This window comes from Vombatus ursinus, unplaced genomic scaffold (genome assembly GCF_900497805.2).
Source record: "Vombatus ursinus unplaced genomic scaffold, bare-nosed wombat genome assembly UNPS02004573.1, whole genome shotgun sequence".
NCBI classification, from domain to species: Eukaryota; Metazoa; Chordata; class Mammalia; order Diprotodontia; family Vombatidae; genus Vombatus; species Vombatus ursinus.
This window is the reverse complement of record NW_020944351.1, coordinates 2,037,086-2,055,223: the sequence shown is the minus strand read 5'-3', so window position 1 is coordinate 2,055,223 and position 18,138 is coordinate 2,037,086. Positions and strand designations below refer to the sequence as shown.

At 37.7% G+C, this 18,138-nt stretch overlaps 1 protein-coding gene and 1 pseudogene across 1 annotated transcript in view; one reads left to right on the top strand and one right to left on the bottom strand.

Annotated features, from left to right (window-relative positions):
- GPC3 (glypican 3) overlaps nt 1–18,138 on the bottom strand; it is a 686,351-nt gene that overhangs the window by 237,904 nt on the left and 430,309 nt on the right.
- LOC114024664 lies at nt 1,624–2,793 on the top strand (annotated as a pseudogene).

The window sequence follows — 18,138 nt, the reverse complement described above, 5'->3', positions numbered from 1 at the left end:
TATTGGTCTAAAACTAATTTCTGCCCAAATGCTTTCAAGTGTTACTAGAAATATTTCCCCCCAAAATAGTGAGTCTTTACTCTAGGAATTAGGGTTTTGGGGTTTATAGGAAACTAGGCTACTAGGTTCATTTGCTTCTGGAGCACGCATTCGTCATCTGTCCCTCCTCTTGTTATTTTGTTCCACCAGATGAACTGTGTTCTTTTTTTCTAGCTCTATAAAGTAAACTATTGGCAATGTGATTGGCAAGGAACTGAGTAAAAAAATAATTTAGGCAGTATAATAATTTTTTATCATATTGGGACAGCCCAACTATGAAGAATAAATACCTCTCAGAGCTTTTTTTTGTTTTGTTTTTGTCTTTTTGTTTTGTATTTGTGTTCACATAAATGCTAGCATGTATCTTAGTATGTGGGTCCCAAGATACTTTGTACATTCTGTCATTGTTCTAAATAGAATTTCTTTCTATTTCATCGTTCTGGGGTTTGTTAGTAATATATAGAAAGATTCGTGATTTCTGTGTTGGTTTTATACTCTGCTACTTTGCTGAAGTTATTTTTTCAATTAATTTTAGTTGAATGTCTAGAGTTTTGTAAATAGACCATATCATATGCAAGAAGTGATCGCTTTATTTCCTCTTTGCCTATGTTTATTCCCTTAATTTCTTTTTCTTTTCTTAATGCTCTATATAGTATTCATAGTATTGTTCAAATAATTGTGAGGACATGGAAAAAAAAAAGATCTCATCGTTAAAAGTCCTTGGCACTAATTTTGTTTACACAAACACTTTTCTATTTCATATAAGCAAAATAGTCTACTGCATCTTTTGTAATCACCTCTATCTCTTTTTTCTTGGTTAAGAATTCAACCCCTCCCCATAGCTGTGAAAGGTTTATGATTTCCTTCTCATCTAATTCTTTATGGTGTGATCTTTACTACTCAGTTCATGTATCCATTGTTATTTATTGGGGAACATGATGTAAGGCAGAGACAGCTAAGTAGGATAGCAGAGACAGCACTGGAATTGGAGTCAGGAAAACTTGAGTTTAAATCCTGCCTCAGACACTCACTATTTGTGTGACACTAGGCAAGTCATTTAACTTCTGTTTGCCTCAGTTTTCTCATCTGTAAAACGGAGATAAGAACAGCATCTATATCACAGAGATGTTGAGAGGATCAAATGAGATAATGTTTGTACAGCACTTTGTAAACCTTAACGTGCCATGTAAATGTTTTCTATTGTTATTATTATTATGTTGGTAGAATTCTAATTTCCACAACACTGAACTGAAACCAGCAAGAGACAAAGCAGTTATTATATTGGCACAGTCCAACAATGGGCACTGAATATTTCTCCAGCTATTTAAGTTATTCTTTGTTTCTTTATGGATCATTTTGTAAATTAATCCACATAAGTAACTGAAGTAATTTAAGTAAATTGGCTTCCAAATAGTTTAAGTCTTTTGTAGTTATTTTGACCCCCTCCCTTTATGCTATTGCCTCCTGGTTATTATATAGAAATTCTGTTAGTTTTTATGAGTTTATTTTGTGATCTGCAACTTTGCTAAAGCTATTGTCTCAATTCATTAACAGATTAAGTAGGGCTCTTATTAGTGGTGCAAGATGGAGGCCAGTCCCATGTTTGCCTTTATCTCCTCCTACTGTCACTGCTGGGCCCCAATGCACACCAGTGCCACTGGCTACCATGCCTCTTGCTGCTAGAGAACAATAACCTGTCAGTTTACAAGAAATAAATTTACTATTTTTAATGGAGCCTAGAAGACCTTGACTTTGACCTTACCTTCAGGACTACTGATGACTCCAGCCTAACCTTTATTTAGTGTGGTGAGTTTCTGTATGCTCATCTTATCTTCTCTCCTTTTGTGGAAGATTTTGGGGGTAATTTCAACACGGAGACCATTAACATCTTTATTAATGGAGGTGGCAGCATCCTGGCACAGCTCAGACATTGGTGACTTGCTTCAGAAATAAAGAAATGGGTGTGGGATTGAGTTTGATGAAGAAAAAACCACTGCCATTGGTCATCACAATTATTACATCTTGGACCTTGGAGAGAATATACTTAGTAGCAGATATTGAAGACTTGCTTAAGACCCCAACCATCAAAGAAAGAACATCCCTAAATCTCATCTTGTTCTGAGGTGCTGGGATGGTTGGCAATCCTGATAACCCATTGATACTGGATGTTCTGACAAGATCCTTCACTTCATGTTCCCTTTTCCAAGATAAAACCATTAAATAGTACTCCCATACAGTGAAAAAAGCACCCTACTCATCACAGCACTCTAGGTATGGAATAATAATGCTTGGGTCATCTTCCTCCTTGAATTTATTCAATGATGCTTTCTGTAACTCAATGGTGCCAAAAGCCACAGCTGGATCCCAGAGGTACTCTCAAAATGGCAACTACAAATTTGCTGTTGTCTTGTCCCACTGACTGTTCAAGGAAGAGGATGTGCTTTGTGTTGGGGCTGTGTGTCAGCATCAGATGGGGGAGAAGTCTCCACCTCATGCTGATGCTGGGTCCCCTTTGATGGAGACAACATTCAGCTGGAGTTGATTTGGACTGAACATTTTGTCAGGGTATTTCTGAAGAAAAAGGGTGACAAATATAGCATTCAGTTCAAGCTGACAGTTGTTCCCAGGGCATTTCAGTTGAAAGTAGATTCCAATTGGGTGGGCTACATTTCCTTGTATTTCTCTACACCAGTGTCTGTGCACATGCCCTCCAGCATACGTCTTGGGAAGGCTCCATCCTCAGCCTTCCCCTAGTCTGTAAGTGCTTCCTCTGTAATACCAGGGTTCTTCAACTTCAATAATGAAGGAGAAAGAAGAATCTGACTGAAAAGGCAGAGAGTCCTAGAACTCTTCGTAGTTTCGAAATGTTTAAGGGAAACATTTTTGTTTTTATTTTTTTTAAGCCTCTGAACAAAAATAGTGAGGGGTTTTATTCTTATTATTTCCTAGAACTCTCCAAGTCAACCATCATGTCATTCTCTTTGATTATCTTATGTCTGATTTCTTTTTTTTCTTTTTTTTTTGAATGAATATTTATTTGAATTTCTCTTGGCCACAAGATTCAGCATCTTAGTAAGACAAATCAAGTTGCAAAGTCCTTAATAAAAAATCTTTAAAGTTTACCAAAAAAAGAAATAAATTGTGTCTTATATTTTCTAACAAAACATGAACCTATTTTTTTTTAAAGTGCCATTTACACAGGGCTGCTAGGTGGCACTGCAGTGGATAGAGTACAGGGCTTGGAGTCAGGAAGACTCCTCTTCCTGAGTTCAAGTTTGGCTTCAGACACTTCCTAGCTAGGTGATCCTGGGCAAGTCATTTCACCCTGCTTGCCTCAGTTTCCTCATCTGTAAAATGAGCTGGAGAAGGAAATGGTAAACCATTCCAGTATCTCTGCCAAAAAAAACCCAAAATGGTGTCACAAAGAGTCAGACACAACTGAAAAGACTGAACAACAAAGTCAAATACAGAATATGTATATATGATGTGTATATGTACACATAGATATGTACATGCATATACATGTATATGTATATATTTTTATGTATGTATATATTCATATGTATGTATGTATGCTGCCTCTAACCAGGTTAGTGATCCTGTCAAAAAGAAAAATAAAATTAACTTCTTGTTAATGAAGTCATATTGGCTTTATGTGACCATTTCTTTTTTTAGATGTTTACTTACCATCTTGTTAATAACACAGTCTATAATTCTGTCAGGAATTCAAGCCAAAGTCACTAGCCTACAGTTTGTAGACTTCATTCCCTTCCCTTTTATGAAAATCAGGACATCTGTCCTTCTTCAGTCCTCTGGTATCTCTCCCATTTTACATAATCTTTCAAAGATCACTAATGATGCTTTGGCAACCAAATCTGCTCAGTGTTTCTGCACCCTGGGATTAGCTCATCAAAGATTGGTGGTCTGAACTTTTAAAGGGTAGCTAGGTGCTTTTATCCCCTTGATTGTTCTCAGCCCGAATGACTACATTATTAGAGAGACTGGCCCAAAATGAGACAACACATCTTACCCAGAGCAGAAAGAGACACTGAGGACCAACACAGACTGGTGTAGTAAGATACCCACCCAAAGGAGGAAGCAGCTTCAAGGAACATGACTCCTTGGACCAAAGAAGAATTCTGGTTATGGATTCAAGAAAGGACTTCCAGTAGCCAGAAGCTGTGAGTTTTGGACATATATGTTCTCTATAGTTAGAACTCATACTCCTATGAACCTGTGTATACTTTTATCCAGTATACTGTGTATACTCTCCAGATATTTTGGGAGGAGATGTTTTATACCAATTGTTCTTACTATATCACCTTAGTAAATACCCTTTTCTAAAAGTTACTTGAAGTCTGATTGACTGATATTAATGTGAATAACACTGGTGGCAGATAATGAGAAAATGCCAGCAACTCAACACCTCAGGGTTACTGAGGGTTCTCCTACAGGAGAACAGCATTTAAACCACCCCCCTTGGGATCCCAACCTGCAATTTCTTTTCTTTTTTTTTTTGTCAGCCAAAGACAAGGTTTATTAGAACATCCATCATATGGGACAGACTCTTAAGGAGTCTGAACTTGGGTAAGCAGTGGCTAGATTATAAGAATCCAAACCATGGCTAGATTATAAGAATCTAAGCAGTGGCTAGATAATAAGAATCTGAGCCATGGCTAGATTATAAGAATCTAAGCAGTGGCTAGATTTTAGGAATCTGAGCATCTTAATGGAGACAAGGTGGACCTTATATACAGAAAGACTGTGGGAGGGACCTAGGAGTGGCCAGTAAACTGGGGTGAACAGAACTCCTGGGACCTGGACCTCAACCGGCCAAGGGAGAATGGAGTTTAGCTAGGATTAAGGGTGGAAAATGGCCAGGGGCCATACATAGGGAGGTAAAACAAAAGAAGGCCAGGCTAGGTTAAAGGTAACAGAATTGGAAGATTGGGTGTAGCCACTATGAAAGATCAGTTGATGGGATTACATAGCCTCAGGCAAATGCCAGAGATTTCCCAACCTGCAATTTCAAGGACAGGTTAGGGAAGTGGCCTTGGACAGGGACCTACAGGAAAATGACTTAAAAACAAATAAAAAAAAAAACTAAACAAACCCCTCTGTGTTGCCTTTACTTTCCTTCACTTGTCTCACTTTATTCTGAGCATTAGCCCACAAGTGGTCCTAGTAATCACAAAATGTTAAAGGCCTCCAGTACATTGGACAGATCCTCTAATGGAGTGCTTACTGAAAGGAGATAGAGAGAAATCATCTATTGAAGTACCTCCAATGTGCCAATGGTGCTAAGCACTGGGGTTACAAATCAAAGCAAGCAAGATAGTCCCTACCTTCAAGAAGCTTATTATATTCTAATGGGGGGAAACAATACATGAAGGGGAGCTGGAATGGAGAAGCCAAGAAGGCATATGAAGGCACGGTGTGAAGATGGCCAGAAAGTACCACAGAAGATACTTGGCAGGAAGAATCTCGCTTATTTCTGGGTAAGATAAAGCAGAAAGCTTCACGTATCTGAACAAGGTGACCCAGGGGTGCAGTCCATGTTTGGGAGTGGGATAAGGGGAGGATAAACAGTGATGATGGCCAGAATGTAGATCACATGATAAGAAGATGATCAGGGAGTGGCACAGAGGCCTGCTTACAGTCAAGATAACATGAAACCTCAAGTATATGAGCCAGGCCATCTAGGAAATGGAGTCTAAAGTTATGTTGGGGGATGGGGAGATGAGGATGACATAAACAAGAACTGAACAGGATGAAAATGTGTTAAGGAGTTGCCATTTGCCTCCATGGAAGACCTTGTCTCATATTTCACTGAAAAAAATTGAGGCCATTAGTAGAGAGCTCTCTCTTCTCATATCACTCATACACCTTCTGCAACTACCTCCTTCATCTCTAGTTCACATGAAGGAAGAGGTGGCCCTTTTTATTGCCAAGGTAATTCCTTCTGACAAGCACAAGTGATCCCATTCCATTCCATATTCTCCAGTAGCTTGTTCCCTCTTATTATCCCTACTGTCTCACTAATCTTTAGTTGCTCCTTGTCTAAGAGCTGCCTTCCCACTGCCTATAAACATGCCTATGCCTCTCTTATTTTCAGAAAACTCTCACTTGATCCATTCATCCTTGCTGGCTATTGCCTTACAGCTCTCTTCCTTCTGTGACCTTCTTCTTGAGAAGGCAGTCTACAGTAGGGGCTTCTTCTTCCTTTCCTCTCATTCTCCTAACTCTTTGCAATCTGGTTTCTGTTATCAGGCAACCAAAATTACTATCTCCAAAGTTATTAACGAGCCCTTGTGAAATGTAATGGCCTTTTCACAATGCTCATCCTCCTTTATTTGTCTTCAGCCTTTAACACTGTCAATCACCCTCTTTTTCTTGACACTCACTTCTCTCTAGGTTTTTGTGACACTACTCTCTCCTATCTCTTTCTCTACTTGTCTGACCAACTCCTCTGTTTTCTTTGCTGGATCGTCATCCAGGTCATATCTACCAACTGTGGGTGGTACCCAGATCTCTGTTCTAGGTTATCTTCTCGACTTTCTCTATACTATTTCACTTAGAGAGGTTGTTAACTCCCATGGATTCAATTATCATTTCTATGTTGATGATTCCCAGATATACTTATTCAACCCTAACTTTTCTCTTCACCTCTAGTCTCACACCTCTAACTGCCTATTAGAAATCTCAAGGGGCAGCTAGGTGGCACAGTGGATAGAGCATCGACCCTGGAGTCAGGAGGACCTGAGTTCAAATCTGACCTCAGACACTTGATACTTACTAGCTGTGTGATCCTGGGCTAGTCACTTAAACCGGATTGTTTCACAAAAAAAAAAAAAGAAAAGAAATCAAAGTGGATGTCCTGGAAAACCTTAAATTCAACATACCCAAAACTGAACAGATTATCTTTCTGCCCAAAACCCTACCCTTTCCTTTCTTTCCTATCACCATCCATCTTGCTAGTCACCCAGACTTCCAACCTAGGCGTCATTTACCTCCCACACATCCCCAATATTTAATCAGTTGCCAAGTCTTGTTGATTCTACCTTCATTAACATCTCTTGTATCTATCTCTCTTCTCTCATTGTGTGGAAGATTTTCCCATTATTTCTTCTCTTATATGGCCCCCTTCTCTACTCTGATGCTACCATCAGCCTGGTGCAGGCCCTCATACCTTGACTACTACAATAGCCTGCTGGTTGGTCGCCCTGCCTTCTGCCTCTTCCAACTCCAATTTATCCTCCACATAGTTATCAAATTGATTTTCCTGAAGTGCAGATCTGACCACATCATCCTTGGTACACAATAAACTCCAGGGGCTCCCTAACACTGCCAGTATCAAACACAAAATCTTCTTATTGTCCTTTAAAGCCCTTCATAATCCAGCCCTTTCCAACCTTTCTGGCCTTTTGGCCTTTCCAACCTTTTTCCCCACCCCATGCTCTGCAATTCCTTCACATTCCACCTACAAGAGACTCTGTCTGTTTCCCATTCCTGGAAGTCTTTCACTCCCTCACCTCTGTCTCCTGCCTTCCCTGGCTTCCTTCAAGTCCCAGCTAAAAGCCCACCACCCACAAGAAGCCTTTCCAGTCTTCCTTAATCTTAGTGCCTCCCCTCAGAGATTATTTCCAGTTTACCCTGTATATGTCTTGTTTGCATGTTGTTTCCCCCATTAGATTGTAAGCTCCTTGAGGGCAGGGACTGTCTTTTACCTTTCTTTGTATTCTTAGCACAGTGTCTGGCATAGAGTAGTTAGATAACTAGCAGACTGACTACAGGGAGTATCTATACTGATCAGGGATGTATTAAAGGACATAATGATTACTATCTAGACTGTTCTGCTTCTGTTTTTGTCATTCTGTATCATTCCATATCATTTCACATCAAACTTCCCAGATTTCTTTGCCCACCCACTGAAAGTCCCATTACTCTACGTTATCTCAGCTTGTTGGCTATGTTTTTTCCCCCATTCAGTCTATAATTTTTCAACACCCACTCTCTCAACATGGCTTCCTCCTCTGCTATTCAACTGAAACTGCTCACTTAAAGGTCAGCACCTCCCTAGCCAACAAACCCTGGTATGGCCTCCCTTTTCTTATTCTTCTGCCAAATATCCTTTGAAATCCAACTTGTCATCTCCTACATGAAACTTTCCCTGATTTTAATTGCTGGTAACAACTTTTCCACATAGAACTTCATATCACACTTTCTTGTGTATCCATCTAATGCATTTATCCATGTGGCATATTAGAGGGACCAGTGTTTATGTCCCCTGGCTAGACTCTGAACTTCATGAGGGCAAGGATTCTGTCTAGCTATGAACACAAGAGGTGCTTAATAAATGTTTGTCAAATTGAACTGCTGAATTATGCCTATTCCTTGTCCTCATTATTTATGGGAATATATGCACATACGTGTTGATTTATCCATTCTCCAACTAGTAGGCATTAAGTTTGTTTCCAGTTTTGTACAAATAAAACAGCTCTACATTTCTTTGTCCAGATAGGTTTTCTTTTTCTCTTTTTGGAATTGCTTTCCTGGAGTATATTCCCAATAGACAAATTACAGAGTGAAGTAGTTTGGATAGTTTTATGACTTTTGTTTTGTGCTGTCCAAATGCTCTCTGGAAAGACTGCACCAGTTTGCAATTACATCAACATTCTATAAATATACCTGTTTCCCCAAAGCACCACTAAAACTAAGTTTTTTTAAAATTTATTTTCTTTAGTTATTAATGAAATTGAATTTTTTTTAGTGTTTATTAACAGTTTTGATTCTCTTTTTGTAAGCTGTTCATATCCTTTGACCACGTATCCAATAAAATAATACATGTAAAGAACTTTGCAAAATTTAAAGTGTTATATAAATGTTAGCTACAATTATGATTATTATTGGGCATTGATCCCTTAAAGATATATTGTCAGCTCCTGTACATTCTGAATATCAGGCTTTTGTCTAACATATTTACCATGAAAAAAAATTTATCTATTACTTTTCTTTTCATTGCAAATAATACTTTTTATCTTATACAATTTCAATTGTAATTAAATCCATTCATCAAAGGTACTTTTGGAAGATATTTGTTTTGTATGGAAGTTACATGTGTAGAAGGGAAATTAGAATAATCTGGTTCAACTTGCTCATTTGACAGATGAAGAAACTGAGGTTTAGGAAGGAAAGCTAAAGTGACTTGCTCAGGGGTTGACCTAGGACCATGACCCATTTAGGGGGAGGGAGGGGGACAGGGATAATTGGGAGTATGATATATTTGTAAGCTATTTGGATATAGGCTGTAGTGTGATTTTTAAACTCCTGTCAGAAATCTTTCAAGTAATATGCTATGAAGTGTATGAGTTCAGTCATTTTCAGTCATGTTTGACTCTTCATGACCCCATTTAGGGTTTTCTTGGCAAAGTACTGGAGTGGTTTGCCATTTCCTTCAGCTCATTTTACGGATGAGAAAACTGAGGCAAACAGGGTGAAGTGACTAGCCCAGGGTCACACATCTACCAAGTTTCTGAGATCAGAAAGGGATCTGAATCTTCTGGACTCCAGGCCCAGGGCTCTATCCACTGCAGCACCACCTAGCTCCCCTGCTGTCAAGTGTGTATGTGTCATATTCCCATAATCATATATTCAGAAAAAGAAGGAAACTTAAAGATTATCTAGTCAAACTCTATCATTTTACAAATGAGAAAACCAAGGCTCAGGTAAGGTTAAATGACTTGCTTAGAGTTATATGGCAGTAATAGCAGTAGCATCTGAACACAGGTCCTCTGATGCCCAAGTCACCAGTATTTCCATTGAATCACACTACTATGCATCATCTTATTTGATTCTCATCATTCTGTGAAGTAAACAGGCCTGTTTATTATTTATGGGTTGTTTATGTTATTATTTCTATCTTTAAAAAAAGGAAGCTAAAGACCAGAAAAGGCAATTCTTCTAATGTTCTGTGGTCAAAAGTGGTAGAAAAGAGATTAAGAAACCAGGTCTTCTGACTAATGGTCCAGTGCCTTTTCTTTTGACTTAAATATTATTTAACTGCAGCCATCCAGCACATGCCTCCTGTCAAACTCCCTAGTGCCACCGAACCAGTTTAAAACATAAATTGAGAAATATGCAACAAAAGAAATGAAACATAATACAGCATAGCTAATGTTAACATGTGGTTTTCTAAGTCAATATTTTTCCCACAAGGATCAGTTTCTAGTTGCGTTTGACACCACTGTTTTATACCATGGTAATTTCCCAATAAACCATCCCACCAAGCCCTCCCTTATAACAAAGGAAAATGGTTAAGAAAAGCCAACTAGAAAGAGAAGTTTGTCTGACTATATACAGCAGTCCCCCCCCCCCCATATAGTTCTCCACCTTTCTCCTACTGGGGGAGAGGGTGTTTCATCATCTGTTGAACCCAGATCTTTAGATTTCTTTCCAAGGGATTTTTACATCACACCCCAGAGCTTGCTGTTTGGTGTTCTCAGGTTTTAGGAAAGCAAGTTCTTGTTACATTATCAGGACATCTATTTCCTAAGGCTCCCTAAATCTGAATGGGATTCATCACCTAAAGCAGCTTTAGATCAGTGGTGCCAAACTCAAATAGAAACTGGGCCACTAAACCTTATATCAGAATCTCTGTGGGCACATACTGACTTAGAAAACTATAAATTACTATTATCTAGGTTCTGTTATATTTTTATTTCTTTTGTTAAATATTCTCCAATTCCATTTTAATCAAGTTAGGGCTGAACTCCTGTTTGACATCTCTGCTTTAGACAATTTACTGATAGTTAAAAACCTCAAATGGTGACAAACTGTTTCCCTTTTGCCCCACCCCCCCAAAAAACCCCTTTCTTTCCCATTTTGTTTCCCATACTTTGTTGGATCTGTTATTTCTTTGCTCCATCAATACAGATCACAAGCCTTTCCTTCCAATTCTGTATGATAATTTGATTCTAATGAATGTAAAATAACCAGTGGCACCAAATTCACCCCGGAATAGATTCTGGGATTTCATGGTCTAGTTTACCTGGTTTAATGAAGGATTATATTTAATTAAAAATTTGGAAGTGGGGCTTTAAAATTTTGTGGTAAATCCATGACCTCTGTGAGTCTGCCTCCTATTCATACTACACAATTGTGGCTCTCTGCTGCAAGGAGAGAAGAAAGGACAGAGAAGACTCAGAGCTCCGATCTCTAGGCAACGGGAGAGAATGCGTAGGTCAGGAGAACTAAAAGCCAATTGCTCAGCATGCTTAATAGGGGAGGCATTAAGAATGAAATTAACAAGCTTCTATAAGTAAAATTCTAGTAAAAGGGCTCAGGGCTGAGTGCAAAAAAGATAAATAAGCAAATGCCAAGAACGGGAGGCACCGGGCACTTAGGTAGCCAGCCCTAGGGGGAGAAGGGACTGTCTATAATTAATAACTATATATATATATATATATATATATATATATATATATATATTCTAAGAATCTTTTTTCCCTTTTGTGAACCTTATTTCCACAAAACCACTCCACTGGAGTGAGGGCAATGTATGTGAGGAGAAGGCAATAAATGATGCATCAGTCACAAAAACAAGGTTAGAAATAAAATGAGTACCCATTGATTAGTGAAAAGTCTGAACAAATTGTGGTATGTGGTTGTAATGAACTGTCCTTATAAAAAGAAATGACCCAATGTGAGGCTTTCAGAGGAAGATGGAAAGACTTCCATGAAATGATGCAGAGTGGAAAAAAAAAAAAGCGGAGCTAAGAGATAAACATGTACAATGACTGTCATAATGTAAAGGGCAGTAACGTGAAAAAAGCCTTGTAATGAGCAATCTTAGTCCTGGGGAACTGATTAGGAAACAGATTTTCTTCCTCTGCTAAGTAGAGAGGTGGAAATGATGGATAGAGAATGAGGTAAACATTGTAAGATGTGGCTGCTGCATCAGTTCGTTTTCCTTCAATGTGTTTGGGGGGGATGTTATAAGGAGGGGTTCAGTTCAGGGGAGAGATGTTAAAGGGAACCGTAAAAACAAAAGGTAACGATCAAACCATATTTTTGAAAGAGAATTATGAAGTAGAAAAAAAAGCATGAGGTTTGGTCGGGGGCGGGGAGGGTGGGGAAAGAAGAGGGAGGCCAGAGCTCACTCCAAAATGGTGTAGATTTTTACCCCGTGGAGGAGCCTTGGGAAGGCGTTTTTGTTTTTGTTTCATCAATAATCTCCTTTAGGCATAAACTCAGTAATAGCACCACTGATTTGGGTATATAATCTACTTTGTAATTTTTCTTACATAAATCCAGATTTTGAACCAAAGCAGTTGGATAAATTCATAGATCCTAGCAGTAGTGAATTAGTATAGAGCTATTGCCCCTTGCCACATCTGACACTGAATTTTTCCATCTTTTATCATCTTTGTCAATTTGATGGGAGTGAGGTGATAACTCGGAGTTGCTTTAATTCACATTTATCTAATCATTATTAATTTTCAGCATTCTTTAAGACAGTTTTTTTTTTAAATCACAGAATTTTAGGTTGGACTTTAGCAGCCATGGAATACTATCCATAATGGAAAAAAGAATCCTCATTATAAGAGTGGCCATCTGGCCTGTGATAGAGGAATTCCAGTAGGGGGAACCCAGTACCCCTAAGGCAGCCCATTCACCTTTGGGGCAACGCTGATTGTTAGCAAGCTTTTTTCCTGATACCAAGTCTACATCTTCTTCGCAATTCCTGGTTCTGCCCACCGAGGCCAAACAAAACAAATCTATTCCCCGTTCCACAGGACAACTATTCAAATAGCTGAAGACAGTAATTTTTTCTCCAAGTTGAACATATATGTATATGTGTTTGTATAAATATATACACATTTACATGTATATGTACTTATACAGGAATATCTATATATTACTTTATAGCCCCAGAACCTAGCATGGTATCTCAAAATTTTAAGAGTTTGATAAATATCTGATTAATGAATTGATGGAAAAGAAAACTGCTTTGTGTTGTACTGATATGTCCTGTGTTTGTCTTGGTAGATTAACTCCCAGATATTTAATGCATTTTATTATCTTAAATAGCATTTCTCTTTCTAGCTCTTTTTGCAGGTTTTGGTAATTTATATACAAAAATGCCAACGATTTTTGTGGATTTCTTTTGTATCTGCTACTATATGCCAAAACTACTGACTATCTCAATTAATTTTTGTGGTCCCTGCAGGGTTCCGCAAGTAAGCAAAGAGAAATAATAATCTGCAAATAAAGATAAATTGATTCATTCGCTTTTCAATACTTTTTTCTTTTAATTTATTTTCTAATAGAATATAAGTTCCTTGCTAGCAGGGACTATTTCATACTTGCCTTTATATTCCCAGCATCTGGAATAGCATCTGGCACATAGTAGTCACTTAATAAATGATTGTTGAACATTTAATTAGTTTATTTTCTAGTCTTATTATTATAACTATCAATTTTGGTACTCTGTCAAATAATAGTGGTGACAGTGGGTATCCTTGCTTCATTCTCTATGTTACTGAGAAATCTTCTAGTATTTCTCTGTTATAAATAATTCCACCCCTCGTTTCAAGTAAATACATTTAATCACATTAAGGAAAACTCCTTTTATTCTATATTTTTGTGTGCTTTTAACAAAAATGAGTGCCACATTTTATTAAAGGTCTTTCTATATCTATTGCTATAATCATGTATTTTTGTTAGATTTGTTACTATTTTGCTAATTGTTTTCCTAACACCAAATCCGCCTTGCGTGGTATAAATCCAACTTGGTCATAATGAATACATTTTTTGGCACATTAGTGCAATCTATCTGTCAGGTTTTTATTTAATATTTTTACATAGATACTCGTTAGTGATACTGGTCATTATTCTTGTTCTTTGCTTTATCCCTCATTGGTTGAGAATCAGAATAATGTTTGTCTCATTAAAAGAGCTTGGCAAAATACCTTCTCTCTCTATTTTTGAAAACAGGATGTAGTATAAGGAGTATTTATTCTTTAAATGTTTGACAGCATGAGCTGTCATTGTACAGTCAAACCACTCACTTACTAGAAGAAATTTTAAAATCAATATCAAATTAGAAAAAAAAAGAATAAAGATGAGAAGATATTTCACCCATTTGAACAAGCTGTTGATGGTCAAAACTCGAGAAATGGATAAAAGAACAGAATATTAGTATTTCCTAAGGAAATTTGAGTGAGGTAAATTAATCTCCACAACAAAGAGACAAAAAAGCCTAGAAAGTGCCTCAGTCAGAAAACACTCATTCTCCTTGCCAAGCAAAAGTCTGGGATAGTCAAAGGAAACACCAATTTCCAGTACAGGTCACTTGGAAGATCTTACAGAAGAGGCTGGTGGATAGACTTGTATAGTATACGAGTAGGATAACATCATAAAACATCAAGAATTGGTGGAGGGGAAAATAAATTTGCAGAAACCTTTGTGAGAGACCTAAATGAACAAAGTCATTCCAGAGGCCTTTAAGGACGAAACTGGAAAAACACACATAAATCATATGAAAAATGTAAAAACCCTGTTAGAAATTTCTAACAGCCATTTTTCTCCATCATTTCCACTTGAGCCATCACATTTAGGTGGTGTAGTACATAGAGCACTGGGCCTAGAGTCAAGGAGACATGAGTCCAAATCCAGTCTCAGATACTATATGACCCTGGGCAAGTCACTTTACCTCTATTTGGCTCAGTTTCTTCAATTATAAAATAGGGATAATAATAGCACCTACATCCCAGGGTTGTTATGAGGATCAAAGGAGAGGACAATTATCAAGCACTTGGCGAAGTGCCTGGCACATAGTAAGCACTATATAAATTTTACCTATTCAATGTCATAGTCCCCTAGGATGCTACAAGAGGAAATAAAAATGGCACTTTTAAGGTCTGTGTGGGAAACAGTTCAGTTTTGATGACACTGAGGGATTGATTTGCAAGGAATCTGAAAGATGAAGAGATATCAAAGGGATAACTGAAAAAATATTAATAACTACTGAGTCATATGCCTACTCTAGCATCTCTACAAATTATTTTATGAGCATAATTTTTATACATATCCAGGACATCCTTGACAAAGATATGAGATGAGAACAAGAAGATCTGCATTCTCCAACAGAGCACATCTTTACAACCATACAAAAGAATGTAAGGTATAGAAAATATGTTAAGCTACTGAGCTTATTGGTTTTTGGTTTGTTTTTTGGTTTTTTTTTTTACTATAAAAACAAAGCATTTGACTCAATAAAGCAAAACAGTACCTTAGAGGATCTATGCCAACAAGGTGTTTCCAATGTATATGTCAAAATTAGCCAAGGTTCTTTGATCTCACAACAGAGATTTGTTTGACCTTCTGATTATTAATATAAAGCAAGGATTAAACAGGGAGAGGTAGGCTGGCCAAATGTATTTACCACTATCTAGGAAAATTCCAGGGCTGAGTCCAAATGGAAAAGGAATTCCCTATTGATGCTGGGGTCTTTCAGATGTTCCTGTTTGTTGACTGCATTTTAGAACACTGCAGAGCTTCATAAATGAGATCCATGATCACCCAGAAGATTGGAGTATGGAGTTTCCACATATATCCTTGATTGAGTGTGCCATTTTGTATTGGGGGCATTCAATCATAACACAGCTTCCCCACTTACTTCACACAATTGAATAGATATTTGCTATGGCCCTATACCCCATGAAACCATGATTTCAACTCTGATTTTTTAAAAAAATTCAGCTGAAGCATAATAGATTTTAAAAGATTTTATTCTACTCTGTTTCTTTGATTCTGTATGTCTATGAATTCTGATGTTTTCAATGTGTTTCATGTAAGGAGCAAACAATTTGATTTTGTCTTCTAATCTGTCCTGCAACTGGTAAATTCAGCCCATATTCGATCTACAGAATTCACCAGATCTACCGCTCTAGCAGCCTGTCACAAAAGAAGTACAACAAACATTGATAAACTTCTTAATGTGCCCAGCACTGTGTTAAGCACTGAGGACACAAAGACAAAACAGTCCTTGTTCTCAAGGACCTTATACTCTACTGGGGGCACACCATAAGTGCATATAATAAATATTAAAGTATATTCCAAGTAATAAAAAGTAAGTTCAAGTGTAAGAAATTAACAACTGGATAGAGGGAGTGGAGGTGGGGGAGGAAGGGCACAGAAAAGATCTCATGGAGGAAGTGTGTCTTGGAGACAGCTGATGAATCTCTGAGGCAGAGGTAAAGAAGGGCTGTATTACAGGCCAAGGCACAGAAGCAGAAGAAACGAACATTGTATATAGAGAACAGCTAGTGGGCAATTGGACCACACTGGAGAATGTATGAAGGGGGATATTACAAACTAAGTCTGGATAGATCTGTAGTAGATTATAAAGGGCCTTAAGAGCAAGGCTGAGGATTTGTTATTTTTTCCTAGAAGCAACAGAGCAGGGTCACTGAAGATTTTTGAGTATTACAAGAGGAAGGGAAGACTAGGAACCAATTTCCTCACTACTCATTCTCCACCATTCTTTATAACTGAGTCCCTCACCCATCACTCTACTGCAAAATTTCTCCTTAATGTCACCAATAACCAACTAAATACCATATGTTCTATGACTCACCCTCCCCTCCCCCCTTCTTGAAGAGTATGCACCAGGTTTTGAGTGAGGGATGTGGTGATGTTTTATACCATCTGTTATTATTTCATATTAGTAAATAAATACTTTTGCTAAAATGCTCATTGAATCAACAGCCATATGAAAAAAAATGCTCCAAATAACTATAAATGAAAGTTCAAAGTAAAACAACTCTAAAGTTTCACCTCACAGGATCAGACTGGCAAAGATGACAAAAAAAGGGAGAATGAAAGTGGCTGGAGACACTGCAGGAAGAAAGACACCCTGATGGAGCTGTGAATTGATCTGACCATTCTGGGCATCAATTTGGAACGATGCCTCAAAAGTAATTTAACTGTGTGCACACCCGTCGACCTAGCAATATCACTCCTCAGTAGGCTCTCAGATCGAGCTGTGAAAGCAGAAAGACATAATAGACAGAAGTTCAGGCCAGTCATTTCTCTCCCCCCAACCCCTGCCCTCAGAGGTGAGTAGAGTATAACTCTAACAAAGTCCAAAGTAAAGAAGTAGGCTGAGAAAATGAGGAAACAACAATAACAACAAAAAGCTGACCATAAAAGGCTACAGTGGTGACAGGGTAACTCAAGACACAAACTCAGAAGAAGACAATCACTTGGAAACATACATAAGCAAAAACCTCAAAGAAAAAATGCAGACAGGAATAAGCCCAACAAGAATTCCTAGAAAAGAAAAAAAAGGACCAAAAAAAGATTTTAAAAATCAAATAAGTAGAGGGAAAATTAGGGGGAAAATGAGAGCAATACAAGAAATTTATGAAAAAAGAATTAATAGTTTGGTAAAAAGAGGTCCCCCAAAATACAGAAGAAAATAACCCTTTAAAAATCAGACTTGGCCAATGCTAAAAGAGGTACAAAATCTCACTGAAGAAAATAATTCCTTAAAAATTAGAACTGGTTTAATGGAAGCTAATGAGATATCAAGAAACAATTAAAAAAAAGTCAAAAGACTGAAAAAATAGAAGAAAATGTGAAATGTTTTTCATAGCAAAAACAACTGACCTGAAATAGAGATTAGAAGAGATAATTTAAGAATTATTGGACTACCCAAAATCCACAATAAAAAAAAAAGCCTAGGCATTATATTTTAAGAAACTGTAAAGGAAAAATGCCCATATATCTTAGAATCAGAGAGCCAAGTAGAAGCTGGAAGGATCCACTGGTTGCCTCCTGAAATAAACTGCAAAATGAAAATTCCAAGTAATATCATAGCCAAAATTCTGAGCTTTTCAAGGAGAAAATACTGTAAGCAGCCAGGAGAAAAAGAATTTGAATACTATGGAGTTGTAGTCAGGGTCACAAAAGATTTAGTAGCTATTTCTATAAAGGAGCAGAGGGCTTGGAATATGATTTCTCAGAAAGCAAAGGATCTAGGATAATAACCAAGAATAACCTACCCTGTGTAATTCTACAGGGGAAAAATGGATA